Here is an 18,404-nt window from a genome sequence, read left to right as displayed (position 1 = left end):
TATAACACAATCATAACTTCTCATGAGTATTTAAAATATATAAAATGGTTCATTAACTCAAGAATATATTTTTAAGCATTTATTTTGTTTTTAGAAATACCATGTTTCAACAAAGCTATACTGTCTTCTTTTTAAAGAATTATGGGAAATGATCACAACATTATAAAAAAGTATACAGAGAAAAGCAATTATATTATTCTTCAGGTAAATGTGGGAGTTATCAGCCTAAATCCATTTAAGGAATAAAATCATTTCTTACTTCTAGTTGACATTTACAAGAAAAAAAATTTTTTTTGGCCACACTACACAGCTTGTGGGATCCTGGTTTTCTGACCAGGGATGGAACCCTGGGCCCTTGGCAAGTCAAAGTGGGGAGTCCTAACCACTGGACTGCCAGGGAATTCCCTATAGGGAAATTTTATAACTCCAAGAACTTTGGCCCTTTCCCCAGAATAGGAAACATGAAAAGGTAAGAACATGAAAAAAAAATTCACACTTTCCAAAAAAAACACCCAATTTTGAAGTTATAAATAGTCAATACAGTCCAAACACAAACTTCACGTCTAACTCACCCAAATAGATGTACTTAAATGACAGTATGCAATTTCATAATAATGAAAAAGGCAAAAGAAATAAAAAATAGGTTACTTGACTGTGAAACTTGTAAGTACAAAATATACAAAAATGAAAGTAATTTTTTAAAACATTAGTAGAAAAGATAATATACTATACTCATGCTGACAACATGAGTAAAGCTAAAGTAAAGTATAGTTAATCAGGTAAAGCTTCTAGTTTTAAGATTTTGGAGAAAAATGTGGAAGAAAAATGACTGAGCCAGGAACTTTAAGGCTTATAACCTACTTTTAAGAGTTCATACCCTAACAGTCCTCCTCAGAGAAAGAGATATCTGTTTAGTAAAAAGTTATTTTTCTACCAAAACCATGCTTCAAATACAAATACTGAAGACAATATGGACAAGAGAAAGAGATTATGCATATTTTTATTAGATAATGCATTTTGAAACTGCAAGCATATCTACTCTCAGAAATGTAGGTAGTATGCACCTTTACCTAATTTAAAAAGATTTCAATTTTTTTCTTATTAAGAAAAAAAGCAAGAAAAAGGGCCTCAGGAGAGCCAAAATTAAGGTCAAAATTTACACTAAGGTTTATACATATGGTTTATAGGAGAGATCTTCACGTCCTCATTCAGAAGTTACCCTTTAAGTATATTTCTATAAATCTGGTTTCTTATAAATTTATATACAATTTTGGTTTCTTGTGTTTTAAGGTAATCAATAATGAAGGGGAAAATTAGTGCCATAGACAGGCATGCTGACCGAAAAAGCAATGATGAAAATCTAAACAGGGAAGAGAAAGAACCATATAAAGCAAGGCAGTTAGGAGCACTTCAAAGAGAATATAAAGGCCTCAACAACTTGATAATCCCCTAAAGGGGTCTTACCTTTATTTATCATAAAGGACAGCAATAAATGTGAATATTTAAAAAGGTTAAATGAGCAGCAGGATCAGGAAGGGTAAAAAGAAAAAAAAAAGGTTAAATGATATGCTCTGTTTAAAAACAAACTTCTAATAGAAATTCAAATGAGAAAAAAACTAATACTCGTGGACCTGACAACATGTATGGCTATGATCCACTGGAAAGGTCAGGAGGCAGTCTACTTGAAGGGCCTTCAGTTCAGTCGGGTCAGTCGCTCAGTCGTGTCCGACTCCCTGCAACCCCATGGACTGCAGCACGCCAGGCCTCCCTGTCCATCACCAACTCCCGGAGCCTACTCAAACTCATGTCCATGGAGTCGGTGATGCCATCCAACCATCTCATCCTCTGTCATCCCCCTTCTCCTCCTGCCTTCAATCTTTCCCAGCATCAGGGTCTTTTCCAATGCGTCAGTTCTTTGCATCAGGTGGCCAAAATATTGGAGTTTCAGCTTCAGCATCAGTCCTTCCAATGAATATTCAGGACTGATTTCCTTTAGGATTGAAGGGCCTTAGTAAAATACTTTTCCTTCCTTGGTCCATTAATCACAGCTAAAGTTCTGGTTCTTAGGCTCAAATTTGATTTCATTGGCCCACCAAGACTGGAATCATGTCTGAAGGGCAGAACAACACTGGGACTTCCCTGGCGGTCCAGCAGTTAAGAACCTGTCTTCCACAGAAGGGGACACCGGTTGGGTCCCTGGTCAGGGAACTAAGATCCCAGCAACTGAGCCCATGAGCCACAACTACTGAGCTGAACCCTCCAGAGCCCATGCTCCAGAAGAGAAGCCCGCGCTCCAGGGAAGCCTGTGGGCCACAGACTTAGTGCGGCCAAATCGAAAAGGCGGGTGAGGTGCAGAACAACGATGACTACTGAGGCTGCCTTACAGTGCCAGAATGCCTATTTATTAACGTCCAGTGAGAAGCATGATTGTTATTAGCACTAGAAAAAAGTCTATTCTGAAAGGCAAGCCCACTCTCTTATGATAGGCAGACCTATACATAAAGCCATAGCCTTACCAGAAAATTCATTGGTAAGTATGGTATCGAAAAAAGGAGAATTAGAAAAACAAAATTATTTCATAGCTTAAGTACTTTTCAGCTTTTTCTTGGAGCATTAGCATTCTATGGAGGTATCTTAGAAGCTCTTTGTTTTTTGCTGTCTCAGGTGCTTGAAATCTATTTAAGATTTCTTTTAGAGGGAAAAAAAGTTCCACTATTAAAAAGTGAAAACAGAGTGGTCTTATAGACAGTAAAAGTATACTCTGGAAACCCCCATCCCCTGGACAAGGCTTAGGTGAACAAAGCCAACATTTACTCTGTGATTTTCTATTCTGCACTTTTGTTGATCAAGCTTCCTTTCTATTAACAACATACTCCTTGTGGAGAAGACAATCCAGTCAATCAATCAATCGTCTAATCTTACAAGACTAGAAACCATTCTCTCAGACATCTTTGTGTATCTTTATTATGACCTATTAAATACTGCTTTTATTTTATCCTGAGGTTAAATCTTATTTTTAGTTTCTTAGGTAACGTTTTAATATAATACTAAGTACTAATACTGGTATATAAAGTATTTTATAATGTTTTAGAATGGTTAAATTTAAATAATTCTTTGGTGGTTTTTTTAAAGTAAAACTTGAAAGTTTGACTATTCAGTAAGACTCCATCCCTGAGGCTGCATTCAATTGAGATGTTGTATGGAGTTGAACAGTGTTGCCTAAAATTCATGTCTGCCCCAGAACCTCAGAATGTGATATCGTTTGGAAATAAGGTCTTTGTAGACACAACTGATTGGGGTGGGCCCTAAGTCCAATGACTCGTGTCGTTTTAAGAGACACACAAGGAAGAAGGCCATGTTAAGACAGAAGCAGAGACCAGAGGTGTATTACCAAAGGCCAAGGAGTGCCAGGGATTGCTGGCAATCATAAACTAGAAGGGGCAAGGAAGAATGAAGGAACGAGCATGATTTGCTGACACCTTGGTTTCAGACTTCCAGCCTTCCGAAATGTGAGAATAAATTTTAGCTGTGTTAAGTCACCCAGGTTGCAGTAATTTTGTATCGGCAGCCCTAAAAAATGAATACAGATGTTAATGCAAGCTGAATCGCTTCTTTTAAAAGGCACATTTGTGGAACATCAATGTTTTAAAAAGCTTAAATTCAAGTGATCCGTTGTTACTAACAGGGAACAAGGACAGAAGCCTTCAAGTTTCAAGTGTTATACTCTTTCCACTATTCCGTATTCTCCTATCCATCCAACCATTAGATAGTTACCATATGCTCACAGTGTGCCAACTATCGATACCTTCTCTCACAGTGACCGCATTTAGTCTCATTCAATAATTTGTGAAAGTCCTTCATGTCAATGCACATCCCTATATCAGGTGTTTTTTAATAACTGTATGTATAGTGTTTCTCATGAGAAATGCTGGGCTGGAAGAAGCACAAGCTGGAATCAAGACTGCCGGGAGAAATATCAATAACCTCAGATATGCAGATGACACCACCCTTATGGCAGAAAGTGAAGAGGAACTAAAATGCCTCTTGATCAAAGTGAAAGAGGAGAGCGAAAAAGTTGGCTTAAAGCTCAACATTCAGAAAACGAAGATCATGGCATCCGGTCCCATCACTTCATGGGAAATAGATGGGGAAACAGTGGAAACAGTGTCAGACTTTATTTTTGGGGGCTCCAGAATCACTGCAGATGGTGACTGCAGCCATGAAATTAAAAGACGCTTACTCATTGGAAGAAAAGTATGACCAACCTAGATAGCATATTCAAAAGCAGAGACATTACTTTGCCAACTAAGGTCCGTCTAGTCAAGGCTATGGTTTTTCCTGTGGTCATGTATGGATGTAAGAGTTGGACTGTGAAGAAGGCTGAGCGCCGAAGAATTGATGCTTTTGAACTGTGGTGTTGGAGAAGACTCTTGAGAGTCCCTTGGACTGCAAGGAGATCCAACCAGTCCATTCTGAAGGAGATCAACCCTGGGATTTCTTTGGAAGGAATGATGCTAAAGCTGAAACTCCAGTACTTTGGCCACCTCGTGCGAAGAGTTAACTCATTGGAAAAAACTCTGATGCTGGGAGGGATTGGGGGCAGGAGGAGAAGGGGATGACCGAGGATGAGATGGCTGGATGGCATCACTGACTCGATGGACGTGAGTTTCAGTGAACTGCGGGAGTTGGTGATGGACAGGGAGGCCTGGCGTGCTGCGATTCATGGGGTCGCAAAGAGTCGGACACGCTGAGCGACTGAACTGAAGTATAGTGTTTCACTGATTCCATGCAGAAGATTTTAAGCAATATCAATGAGAATTTAAATTACTTCCAACGTTAAAATAGCATCATAAATACTGAGATAACATAATTATGTGTGCTCAGTTAATCAGTCGTACCTAACTCTGACTCCACGGACTATAGCACACCAGGTTCCTCTGTCCACAGGATTTTCTTTAGGCAAGAATACTGGAGTGGGTAGCCATTTCCTTCTCCAGGGGATCTTCCTGACCCAGGGATCGAACCCCCATCTCTTGTGTCTCCTGTATTGTCAGGCAGATTCTTTACCAGTAATGCCACAGGGGAAGCCCAAATGTTGTGACACCGTGGACAGTAGCCTGCCAGCCTCCTCTGTCCATGGAATCCTCCAGGCAAGAATATTGGAGTGGGTTGCCATTTCCTTCTACAGGGATTTTAAAATATTATTAAAAAATACTTAGATGAACATAATCGTACATACATCTAATACCCCTGTCGGCATTTAAGGGAAAATCTCAGCATGGCTTCTAAGTCTAAGGGTAGTATGTACATTTTACTTAGTGATATGCATTGCCAAACTGTCCTCCACAGAGACTGTACCAACTGACATTTGCATCAACAGTGAGAAGCAAGTCCATTTCTCTCACCCACACTTGGTATTTTCATTTACGCCAATGCTACAGGTGACCGATAATATCATTTTTGTTGTTTTTAGTCGTTAAGCCATGTATGACTCTTTTCTGACCAATGGACTACAGACCACCAGTCCTTCGTCCATAGGATTTCCCAGGTCCCTCTGTCCACCGGATTTCCAAGGCAAGAATACTGGAATGGGTTGCCATTTTCTTCTCCAGGGGATCTTCCCAACCCACGGATCAAATCCACGTCTCCTATACTGCAGGCAGATTCTTTACCACTCAGCACCAGGGAATGATATCATAGCTGTGCTTATTTGTATTCTGTGATTAGTTAGAGTCATTAAAGGGTCCAGTCTGACTTTCTGAACTTGCTGGTTCCACTGGTTCAAGTTACTTAAATTCTTGGTACTTCAGTTTTCTCAATGGTAAAGCAAGGACAACATTAGCAGCTGGGAGAATTAAATGGGTTAATACCTATTAAATACTTACAACCATATGTAGTTCACAGTGTTATTATTATAGTTCATATGTCATCGAATCCTTTCTTTGTATGGAAATTTCCTTTATATTTTTTATGATGGAGGGTTCCTCTCTCTTATTAATTCATAAGAATTCTAGATCTTATCCCTTATCTGTCATGTAGTTGGTAAATACTTGGCTCAATATGTCATTTGTTTGTCTACTTTATTTGATTTTTCTTCCTTTTACCTCCTTTTTTGTTCTGTTCCCCTAGAGAAATTTTATTTCTTAACATGTATATAGGCAGGTATATCAATCCTACCCTTATGGATTTAAGATTTATGTGGATAAGAAAGCACTTTTTCACAAAAGAGTATTTTAGTTTACTGGTCAAGTGAAAGGCAGCTAACATTTTTATTTTTATTTTTCAGATAAGAAATTTCTAGAAGGCTTCAGAGGTAATTTCTTGGTAGAGTCTCATTAATATTCAGCATGGGCAATACTGATAGATGGGGAAACCTATTATAATCTTTTCTCTTTAAAGTAAAAAATGAACACATCTCAATTAGGGATTCAGGACATTGCTGAAAACATTTCCTACACATATAGCTTCTCCACAAAGATTGATTACAAGTTTCCTGTTACAGACTCTCTATCAATTGTAAATCTTTTCTCCATAAACAAATGGGTGTCTATTTCCTATAGAATTATATATATATATTGATTTTACATATTATGAAGAGATTTGTTTACTGATATCCTAGATATAAGGAATCACAACATGGAAAGACAGGCTCTTAACTGAGATACTCGACTTTCACTCATTGGCAAATGCCAAATTAGAAACAAAACCTTTTTACTGTATTTAATTTGCTCCATTTTCTTCTCGAGGGAATTAATTTTTCAAAGGAAATTTCATTACGTTTACCTAGGTATGCCCCATCACTCTAGTTCTTCTCAGCTCTAATTACCATCCAAATTTTGCATCTTTGTGGATTTTCTTGCATGGTTTCTTTCAGATAATTAATATGATTTAAATATAACTGTATTTAATATAACACCTATGGCACCAAACAGAACACCACCAATTCAATGTGATGCCATCATTACTTTTGGTGTGATCCAACTGCTAATTTTTTAGCCCATGTTGACAACTAACTAGAATTTATTTTCATTTTCTTAAAATAATATTAACCATTCTAGTGAAAATTAGATATTAGCTTCCCACCTACTGAATATGAATTTTGTAATTCTAATCTATTAAAAAGGTAACACAATAAGAGCATTCAAGCTTATCTGGCTTAATTTGTGATTCACATACCCCTATGATTATTGTTCATTCTTCATAATTTGGTGCACACTTTTACATACATTCTGGTTTACATTATAAACAAACAACAAAAAATAGGATTACCGCCACTTAAAAGAAATTCCCAAAGCAGAAACTCATCCGTTTAAATAAACACTGATCATGCAACTACTAGTGTGTAGCACTTAACTAAACATCACCCAACACAGATCAAGTTGGTCTGAAATTAAAAATCTAGCTGGGGAAAAAAAAAAATACTAGGAATCAACTTTATCTGGACAACACAGCCTTCAAACGGTTACTAGAATTCCTTTGCTTTACTCAGATAATTCAATAAATAGAAACAATGTCTACAGTATTCCAAATTTCTCTAAAGGACATTAAGAACACCCACGCCAGCAGTATTTCTCATTACACACTCCCTGCTTCTTACACAACTATCAAAATGTCCATAAAGCGCCTCAAGTACGCCCTACCCACTTCCTAAATGAGACGTGCAGATTTCTATTTCCTTTGCTAAAGGGACATGACCCCCCCCTTTCCAATCCTTGCCTCCTCATCTCGACCACTCACTCAAGATCTACCTACCTCAAATGTCATTTCTTCCATGAAAGGCTAGCCATCTCCAGTAACTGTTTTCCGGCTTTCTTTGGCAAAAACTATTTGTTAGCAGTGGGATTATTTATGCGATGAAAATTTTAAAGAAAACAAGAGTATTTTACAAATTAGCTTATGTAAGAAGTAATTTGTCAACACTCCTACTCAGGTCAAGCACGTTAATAAGCCAACGGGATGTCAGGTGACCTGGGTTTTAGTTCTAATCCTTGACTACTTTGTGACATGATCTTGGGTAAGCTGCTTAATTTCTCTGGATTGCAGGTTCAGCCTCTGTAAAATGAGGAGGCTGGATTAGATGGTCCCCAGGGTGTGTTACAGTGCAAAAATGGAAAGAAAGAAACACATCTTAAATTCACTTTATTAATAGAGGAAATCAAACTATCAGCACAGACTAATAATCTTTTCTATTTACAAAGCTGATAAATAATAATCTGAAACTGACCCTAAAATGCTTAGTTGGGTTTTCAGGTCAATAAATATAGCACTTTAAGTTTAACTATCAATTTCTCTTCACTTTACTGATATATCTTTCATCCTTAGGTCTCAAAAATTGCCATAAAATTTCTTGTTTCTTTGCAATTCATGATATAATTCATCCCAGTCTGGTGTTTCATCAATTTAACAGTTCTAATTGCCTTATTATCTGCTCTGGTGCAATAGTAAAGCCTTTGAACATTTCATTTACCTTACCAACAAGAAAATCCCATATCTCAGCCTTAAGGATATTACCTCTACCTTTTGGATGAGCAGAGGCATGAAGAACTTAAGCTCCCTGGAAAGCCAATATAATCTATCACTATTTAACTGTTTGTCAATGTTTATGTCTGTCTCAACTCACATTTAATGGGGCTTTTTATTGTTATTTTCCACTATAAAATGTTGAAGACACCTAAATGTCTCTAATTCCCTTCTAAGTTTAGCATGCCTATTGCAGTGTTACTTACCTGGAGCCACGGTGACATGATGCAAATGCTTGGGCTTTGGAGTTAGGCAGACCAACTCCAAAATTTGCTATTTACATGACCTTAAGCAAGATACTTGCCTCTCTGAGCCTGTTGCTCCGCATAAAATAGGAAGACTGACGACTCTAACACTGTAGTGAATATGCCGCACACATGACAAGCAGTCAGCAGCCGTCACTCATGTCCTTCCCATACCAAGCATTCCCACTCGGCTGTGATTCTGCTTATTTAGCTGGCCAGTGTGAATGGATTTTAGTCACCAGATACTTCTATCAGAGAGTTTCCAAACGGCTGGTTGTAACCCATTAGTCAGGACTGTAATCCTTGACTCCTGAAATCAATTCAGGGGTTGTGGCCAGCACTGTTTTAGTGGAAGAGAATAGAACTAGAAACATCAGAGTATATCATAAGCAGTAAAAAGTTAAGTTATTTCATTTAACTTTTGTTCAGTTTTATAAATACACATGTGTATGTATCTACTGTGTTATGCAAAAAAATCTATTTCTTATTCTGGGTTAGATCAAAAAAGTTTGAAATATACTGTTCTAAAGAAAAAGTCAGTTATCTTTAGTTGGATCACTTCCCTTCCCTGCCCATCTTACTTAGGGAACAAACATACTACTAAGACCAGCATTTCAGTATCTCAAAGTCAAGAAGCCAACCAACACTATTCCGCTACAGAAACAGCTATATATACATATATTCTTCAGGTTACCTACATTCTTAATAAGAATAAGAGGCTGAAATGATACCCTTAGAAATACTTAGTGAAGTTGCTCAGTCGTTCCGACTCTTTGCGACCCCATGGACTGTAGCCTACCAGGCTCCTCTGTCCACGGGATTTTCCAGGCAATAGTACTGGAGCGGGTTGCCATTTCCTTCTCCAGGGGATCTTCCAGACCCAGGGATCGAACCCGGGTCTCCCGCATTGTAGACAGACGCTTTACCGTCTGAGCCCCCATGGAAGTCCTTACTGGTGAAGTCGCTCAGTCGTGTCCGACTCTTTACAACCCTATGGACTGTAGCCTACCAGGTTCCACCGTCCATGGAACTTTCCAGGCAAGAGTACTGTAGTGGGTTGCCATTTCCTTCTCCAGGAGATCTTCCCAACCCAGGGACTGAACCTGGGTCTCCTGCATTGTATTGTAGGTAGACGCTTTATCGTCTGAGCCACCAGGGAAGTTGGGAAGTCCTTAACTACACATCAAATCCTCATCTCATATTTCTCTTCTCTTGAAACACAGTAGCAAGTAACAGGCTCCTTGGGGGCTATAAAAAAATACTAAAGAAATTTACAACCAGAAACTCAGGTTATCCAAATAAGAATTCAAAACTAAAAGCTAAAATGTATTCCATAACCACAACCCCTTCAGTAAGTTACATTAATCTTTTTCAGGAGAATATTTATCATTTAAAGCACATCCAATTTATTATTTTTTTCTTGTCAATTTTTAAAACATTTTTATTGGAATATAGTTTATTTACAATACTGTGTTAGTTTCAGGTGTACAGCAAAGTGAATCATTTATACATATAAATATATCCACTCTCTGTTTTTTTTAAAGATTCTTTTCCCATATAGACCATTACAAAGTACTGAGTTCTGTGTGCTATACAGCAGGTTCTTATTAGTTATCTACCTTATACATAGTAGTTTGTATTCATGATTCCCAATTTATCCCTCTCCCTTAATAAACCCTGGTAACTTTTAAGTTTCTTCTCTATATCTGTGACTCTACTTGTCTTGTAAGTAAGTTCACCTGTAACTTTTTTTTTAGACTGCTATCCTACGATATCTGTCTCTCTGTGTCTAACTTACTTCACTCAGTATGACAATCTCTAGGTCCATTCACGCTGCTGCAAATGTCATTATTTTGTTTGTTTTTATGGCTGAGTAATATTCCATTGTATATACATACCACAATTTCTTTATATATTCCTCTGTTGATGAACATTTAGGTTGCATCCATGTGCTAGTTATTCTAAAGTAAAGAAGTGAAGTTGCTCAGTCGTACCCAACTCTTTGTGACCCCATGGACTGCAGCCTACCAGGCTCCTCTGTCCATGGGATTTTCCAAGCAAGGGTACTGGAGTGGGTTGTTATTCCTTCTCCAGGAGATCCTTCCAACCCAGGGATCGAATCCAGGTCTCCCGCATTGTAGGCAGGTGCTTTACTGACTGAACCACCAGGAAAGTCGGTTATTATAAACAGTGCTGCAATGAACATTGGGGTGCACGTATCTTTTTGAATTATGTCCAGGTATATGCCCAGGAGTGGGATTGCTGGACCAATTTACATTTTCACCAACAGTGGTTTTGATTTGCATTTTGATTTGTATTTTGTATTTCTCTGATATTTAGTAACGTTGAGCATCTTTTCTTGTACTTTTTGGCTATCTGTATGTCTTCTTTGGAGAAATGTCTATTTAAATCTTCTGCCCATTTTTTGACTGGGTTACTTGTTGATACTGAACTGCATGAGCTGTGTATTTTGGAGATTAATCCCTGTTGGTTGCATCATATTTTCTCCCATTCTGAGGGTTGTCTTTTTGTTTTGTTTATGGTTTCCTTTACTGTGCAAAATCTTCTAAGTTTAATTAGAACCCATCTGTTTATTTTTGTTATTATTTTCATTATTCTAGGAGGTGGATTGAAAAAGATCTTGCTACAATTTATGCTAAAGAGTATTCTGCCTAAGTTTTCCTCTGAGAGCTTTACATTTGTAAAGCTGTCTGATCTTACATTTTAGGTCTTTAATCCATTTTTAGTTTATTTTTGTGTATGGTGTTAGGGAGTATCCTAATTTCATTCTTTTACAAATAGCTGTTCAGTTTTCCCAGAACTGTGCTTATAAAAGGGACTATTTTTTCTCCATCGCACACTCTTGCTTCCTTTGTTTAGGTAGCCATAGGTGCATGAGTTTATCTCTGGGCTTTCTACCCTTTCCACTGATTTACAGTTCTGTTTCTATGCCAGAACCATACTGTTTTGATTACTATAGCTTTGCTCCTTGGAAGAAAAGCTATGACAAACCTAGACAACATATTAAAAAGCAAAGTTATTAAAAAAAACAGAGAGTAGATATATTTATATGTATAAATGATTCACTTTGCCAACAAAGGTCCATATTGTCAAAGCTATGGTTTTTCCCAGCAGTCATGTACAGATGTGAGAGTTGGACCATAAAGAAGGCTGAGTGCCAAAGAATTGATGCTTTCAAACTATGGTGCTGGAGAAGACTCTTGAGAGACCCTTGGACAGCAAGGAGATCAAACCAGTCAATCCTAAAGGAAATCAACCCCGAATACTCTTTGGAAGGACTGATGCTGAAGCTCCAATACTTTCAACACCTGATGCAAAGAGCCAACAAACTGGAAAAGATCCTGATGCTGGGAAAGACTGAAGGCAGGAGGAGAAGGGCGCAACAGAGGATGAGATGGTTAGATGGCATCACTGACTAAATGGACAGGAGTTTGAGCAAACTTTGGGAGACAGTGAAGGACAGGGAAGCCTGGCCTGCTGTAGTCCATGGTGTCGCAAACAGTGGAATATGACCAAGTGATGGAAGAACAACAACAACACAGCTCTGTAGTACAGTTAGAGCAGGTCCAATTAAATGGGAGTTAGGGGGAAGGTGTTAGGGAAAGCTTTCTCAAGAAAGTGATATCACAGGATTTGAGAGATGAGTAAGAACTAGCAAAGAAGAGGTCAAGAGTATACGGCAGGAGTAGCAAGCGGCGTGGCAGCATTTTAAGTACCAAGAAGAGCACAAAAGATTCTAAAGTGAGAGAATATGGAAAGTTAGTTACAGAATTAAGTAAGGCTGATTCACTGAGTGTGGAAAAGTAGCAAAAGATTAAATAAGAAAGTAAGGGCCTAAAACATAATATTATAAAGTCATTTTAAAGAATTTGGATTTTTCCTAAATGTATTTGACACACATATCAGGTGAGTGACCAAGTCAATCATATTTATCTTTTAAAAGGATCACTATGAAAAAAAAAAGATGACTATGACTGCAATACGGATAATGGAACAGAGAGGGGTAAGGCTAGCGCCAGGCAGAGAAGGGAAGTGTGGTCTTAATTCAGGAGAAAGATGGCTGTGGTCAAGGGTGGTAGCTGCAGGAATGAAAAGATGTAGATAAAAAGTGACAATTATTTTAACCATGGTGAATGATGGATGTGAGAAGATAAGGGAAGCCAAAGGTAAGTGGGCAGATGGCAGTGAGGCAGGGCCAGGGCCTGAGATAATCAGACCAGGAGGAAGAGTGCTGGAGAGAGAAAGTACAGAATTAGAACCTTTTGGATCATGTTATGTCGGAGGAGCCCATGTGACATTAAAGTGAAAACGTCCAGAGGTATCCAGACCTGGAGTTCAAGAGGAAGACACACACGAGGGAATTGGGAACATACTGATGTAACTGGGGTCATACGAGTGCAGGAGGCTGCTCACTGGAGTGTTTACAAAGTGAGATGGGAAATGAGCCCCAGGAAGAGTCCCAGAGAACATCTGAGAGAGGGTAGGCTACGCTAACGCAAGATGACGTGCATCTGTCTTTTGTTAAAACTGATGTATCACTGACATATAACATCATATAACATCTGGTGTTCAACATAATGATTCAACACTTATGTATATTGCAAAATGAAAAGAAAAAAAAAAGATCACCACAATACCTGTCATCATAGAGAGTTATAAAATATTTTTCCTGTGATGAGAAATTTTACATCTGTTTTATTCACCATTATAACCCTAAGCATCTGTCATCTATTAGTGGCTCAATCAATTTTTTACATAAATAGGAAAAGGGGAAAAAAACAAAAACAAAAATAAGACTGAGAAGGAGCAAAAAGGTAAAAGGTAGAGTACTCCAGTATCACTGCAGCCAAGGAAAGAAAACAGGATAGAAAGCTTTTCAAGGAGAGGGAAGGGATTCTGTCAATGGCTGCTAGTAAGTCAAGATAAATTCTGTTAGATATAATGAGTGACCTTTGTTTTACTGTTGACGAATTCTTTTGGCAAGTCTGGCTCATAGGGAGGGAAATGAGATAAAGATTTTTTTTTTGCTATTGATTTTTTAAGATATTAGTCATTTCAGCATGTTTGAATACCTGTTGGGAATAAACTGATAAAGAGATTAAAGAAAAGAGACACACACACAGCAAGAGGATAGGATTTGGTACAGAGAGAACGACGGCTTTCAGTAAGAGGTCAGATCTTTGATTCCGTGAGAAAGTAGTGAGGAAAGTAAGGGTGCAGATGCATGTAGATCTGTAGGTTTGATGGTGCCGGGGACACATACAAAGAGTATGTGATTCTGCCATTAGCCAGGGAAGACTTCAGGAAAGAAGCAATGATTCAGAAGAGACCTAGGGTGGAAGGGAGGTTCTAGAGGGAGGGAAGATATATATATATATATACTCTACTAAAAGAACTAACCACAAACAAACAAAAATCCATTTTATTTCTTTGAGAAAAAGAGCCAGAAAATAAGTCAATTGCTACTGGTAGTGATAACAGTAGTAAAGGAATCTAAGAAAATTACTGCACTCACCAATATGGGGGATTTGAAAAGGTCTCAGAACATATTCCTCAAAAAAACATACACTGTCTATTGTATTTTCCTCCATTTCCATGCCATTTTCTAGCAACATGACAAACAGCCAAATTAATAGGCCTGAGATTTGCAATAACAGAGTTCTTAAAGATTTGATAATCAACTATAGAATTAAGGTACTTAATCACACCACTGGACTCAAAAGACTGGCTAGAATTAAATACGGTGTGGATCAGTCAGACTGTCCCTCATCTACAAATCTAGACTTTTTTCCTCCATTATTTTGTCAACTATTCTCTTACTGTCTCCTCAATACCCACACACTCTAAGTGCTCCAGCCATCACAAACATTTTGTTCACTTCTGAAAGTAATATACTGATTCACACCTCCATGCTTTTTACATATTAGTTCTATCTAGAATGTGAATTCTACAAGATTCCACTCAAGTGTCACTTGTGATAAGCTTTCTCTAACCCTAGAGCAGTGGTTCTCAACAAGGACAATTTTATTCCCTACCTACCAGTAGAGCATTTGACAATGTCTGGAGACAATTTTGGTTGTCACGTGTGTGTGTGTGAGCATGTGTGCACTGGGGGTAAGGGTGGAGAGGGAAGGTGACATCTAGAGGGTAGAGGCCGGGTTTACTGCTAAACACCCTACCATATAAAGGAGAGCCTTCACCCAGTCCCCAACAAAGGATTACACAGGCGAAAACATCAAAAGTGCCAAGGTTGGAAAACTCTCCTAGAGGCAGCCTGTCCTACCCTTGTCTGGGTTCACAAAGCATTCTGACCTTACTCACATGACCTCCGTCCTTCTCTGACACTACGAGTTCTGAGAAAACACAAGGTATGATTCACCTTTCTATATCTAATGACCTCATACAGTCGCATCACTTTTATAAACTTGTCAAAGTAAAACCAAAAGAAACACACTCGTGTTTCTCAACAGGTGCTCTCATCCTGGCCCTACCCTTTTTGAGTTGTTTGTTTACCTTTGGGAAAGTTTTTTTAAACTCAGTTTCTTCATCTGTAAAATGGGGCTCACTGCAATTACTTCACATATGGATTGTGAGGCTCAAATGATAAAGACACATGAAACACTTAGCTAATGTATGTCATGCAGTGAAAGCTCAAAAAAAATCAACACTGCTGTTCCCACGCCCTTTTATGTTGTCAAAATAAGCAAAGGGAAGCTAAAGGTAAGAGCAGGAGGTACGGAAAAGAAATTTTAGAAGCAGAAAACATTAGTATCCAGCAAGTCAATTTAAAAAATGATATATGACTGCCTTTCTGTTTTCAGCAATTCTCTTATCATTCACCGAGTTTAAGGCAGTACATTGTATAATATTTATTTGTAACTCAAAGCAATGCTATAATATTTATTTTTAATTAAAACTACTAACCTTGCTATTAAAATGAGTTTAAGTCACAAACTTAGTTTATCTAAGCATAGTTTATCTAACACTGTATCCTAAGTGAAATATTGCTCTAAAGCTAATAGAGATTTGACTCCGTTTTCGAACAACCTTGAAGAAGCTGATTGCATGATGTAAGTAAATGCTGAAGAATGTATCAACTGGATTAAATAATGTTATAATGTAGGTAATTTGAGTAAATTAAGACTTTACCAAAAATTGGGGGCTTTGATAATTCTTAAAAGTGAAAACAAAAACATAACTCCTAATTTGTGGTCTAGATGGTACTTTTTTTGTGACCACAGGAATGAACAATATATATACAAAATGCATTACCATGAAGCATGAAACATAAAGGGGCTTCCCTGGTAGCTCAGCTGGCAAAGAATCTGCCAGAAATGCAAGAGACCTTGGTTCAATTCCTGGATCAGGAAGTTCCCCTGAAGAAGCGATAGGATACCCACTTCTGTATTCTTGGGATTCCCTGTTAGCTCAGACGGTAAACAATCTGCCTGCAAGGTGAGAGACCTGGGTTTGATCCCTGGGTTGGGAAGATCTCTTGGAGGAGGGCATGGCAACCCACTGTAGTATTCTTGCCTGGAGAATCCCCAAGGACAGAGAAGCTCAGTAGGCTATAGTCCACTGGGTGGCAAAGAGTTGGACACAACTGAGCGACTAAGCCAGAGAAAGCAATGGCACGCCACTCTAGTACTCTTGGCTGGAAAATCCCATGGACAGAGGAGTCTGGTAGACTGCAATCCATGGGTTCGCTAGGAGTCGGCACAACTGAGCGATTTCACTTTCACTTTTCATTTTCATTCATCGGAGAAAGAACTTGCAACCCACTCCAGTATTCTTGCCTGGAGAATCCAGGGGACAGGGGAGCCTGGTAGGCTGCCATCTATGGGGTCGCACAGAGTCGCAGCAGCATTGTACCAAAAGCTTAGAAAACGAATATAAAAGTGTTAGTCTTTCTTTAAAAAGCTAATGTCTATTAACAGCTTAAAAAAAAAAACACATAGCACCATAGGGGGTTAATACGTTGTTGTCTGAATCACTTTCATCAGTTTAAGTACCTATTAGTCCCTATTAGCAATGTGCTAGCAAGGTGCTATTGGTCTTTTAAAGTCTATTCTGCTTATTCTTAATCTCTTTGACCAGATAGATTTTGGCAACAGTATTTGAAACATAAAGTTTAGATATGTATTTTCCTTTAGATTTTTTATTTTAAGATTTGTATTTGAAAAATGTTTTCTTTTAGGGCTCTGGTCAAAATGAATTTAAACTGTCAGCACATCTGTATAACTAATCTGTTAGTATCTTACCATTTTCAACAAATATTGAAGAACTATCCAAAATTTCTCTTAAGGGGAGAAATCAAGATGGATATTCTCACAAACCAAAGCAACTCACATGGTCTCCTAAGTAAAAACATTAACGCAGAACTGAATATCAAAGTAATGTTCACAAAGTAAAACTGGACTATTTATTAAGCTTAGTTCTAGCATAACCAATAGTCATTCTTCAGATTATCACAAATGTATTGTTTAAAAACTAAAATTCAAATAATAAAACAGAGAAACAACTTATGGTCAAAGTTCCCTATACCTAGATTTAAGGATCAAACTTTGAATAAAACCTAACTTAAAATATTTTTTGCAACAGTTTAGAACAGAAAAAGTCATTCTAAGGAATTCACATTTGTGCAATGACCAAGTGGAGTGTAGTACTTTTAGAAAGCCTCCCAGTTCTAGCTCTACCAGTAATTAGCTGAATAATCCAGAGACAATTATCTCCTTGCTTGTTGTTTTTGCTGGGGAAGGGGTAGCAGTGGGAAACTGGAAGATAAAGAATTCCTAAGGGGTGCTTCATCAACTTTACAATTTAGTGTTTCAAAAGGAAAAGAGTTTCTCCTTTTAGGACTATAGTCAATGGTGAAATTAAATTGCTCAACTTACCTGTATGCCTCATCTGTCCTTATTGTGTTATTTCAACAATGTGGAAAGCACTTTCCTATAAAAACTAAGCATATTTGGGCAGTTTCATTTATCCTGTTGGCGGAATTCAGAATAAGCATGTGGATTATTTTGACCTAAAAGGCAATAGAGATCCCACAGACTCAAGAGAAACTTCTGCCCCTTCCTGGACTACGAGGAATAATTTAAATTGAAGGTCTTTCAGAGTCATAATTATTAGAAAAAATAAACTTTACTGAGTGACCCATCTATATGGCAGGGCAAATTTCTAATCAAACGTCTGCTCTTCTTATTGTCCTGTGAAATGTCTTTCCCCTCTTTGATGCCCTTTTCCACTCCTAGCTTAGGACCGCATATATACAGTTGACCCTTGAACAACTGAGCTTTGAATCACAAGTCACTTATACATGGATTTTCTTCAATAGATATACCTGTACTCACCAGCTCCACATCCACAGATTCAAACAACTTTGGATTGTGTACTATGTCTACAATTCTTGGTTGGCAGAATCCACCAACGAGAAATGTGCAGATACAGAAGGCCAACTGAGACTTGAACGTTCAAGGTCTTTGGTGTCTGCAGTAAGCCCAAGAACTAATACTCTGCAGACAGTGTGACTACATCATTTAACCCTTCTGTCTTTAAACCTATGTATGTGGGTTTCCTTTTACATTACATTATTTAAATTGACATTGTGTTATGTCA

At 38.0% G+C, this 18,404-nt stretch overlaps 1 protein-coding gene across 1 annotated transcript in view; it reads right to left on the bottom strand.

Moving 5' to 3' along the window:
• The window catches only part of TBCA (tubulin folding cofactor A), an 83,094-nt gene that overhangs the window by 42,291 nt on the left and 22,399 nt on the right, over positions 1 to 18,404 (bottom strand). The gene's annotated exons all lie outside the window — the stretch shown is intronic.

The sequence above is a fragment of the Oryx dammah genome, unplaced genomic scaffold (assembly GCF_014754425.2).
Source record: "Oryx dammah isolate SB20612 unplaced genomic scaffold, SCBI_Odam_1.1 HiC_scaffold_26, whole genome shotgun sequence".
NCBI classification, from domain to species: Eukaryota; Metazoa; Chordata; class Mammalia; order Artiodactyla; family Bovidae; genus Oryx; species Oryx dammah.
The sequence above is the reverse complement of the archived record's forward strand: the minus strand, read 5'-3'. Positions and strand labels throughout refer to the sequence as shown.